We start from the raw sequence: 277 nt of genomic DNA on the forward strand, positions 1-277 counted from the left end.
CATTTTCCCCATCCATTGCGAGTTACCCTTATCTTGAATCGTCGCTGCTAAGTCCTTTATTCCTCCTTTTATCCATACCCCATCTTCGTCCCTCTCTTCTGACTAACTATCCTCGTTATGGATAGATTAAATTTTCTCTTCTTAACTTCTTTACCCTTTTCCGACCTTTACCTCGGCGTCTCAGCTACCTTTCCAACCGCCCGTCACCCTTGATGTGGCCCTTGGACCCCGAAGTAGACTGTCTATCGCCTTCATCCCCTTGATGTCACAGTGTTCC

General features: G+C 46.9%; 1 protein-coding gene across 1 annotated transcript in view; it reads right to left on the minus strand.

The window, feature by feature from the left end:
• LOC119585237 (protein Wnt-5b-like) overlaps positions 1–277 on the minus strand; it is a 252,158-nt gene that overhangs the window by 153,295 nt on the left and 98,586 nt on the right.

This window comes from Penaeus monodon, chromosome 19, assembly GCF_015228065.2.
Source record: "Penaeus monodon isolate SGIC_2016 chromosome 19, NSTDA_Pmon_1, whole genome shotgun sequence".
NCBI classification, from domain to species: domain Eukaryota; kingdom Metazoa; phylum Arthropoda; class Malacostraca; order Decapoda; family Penaeidae; genus Penaeus; species Penaeus monodon.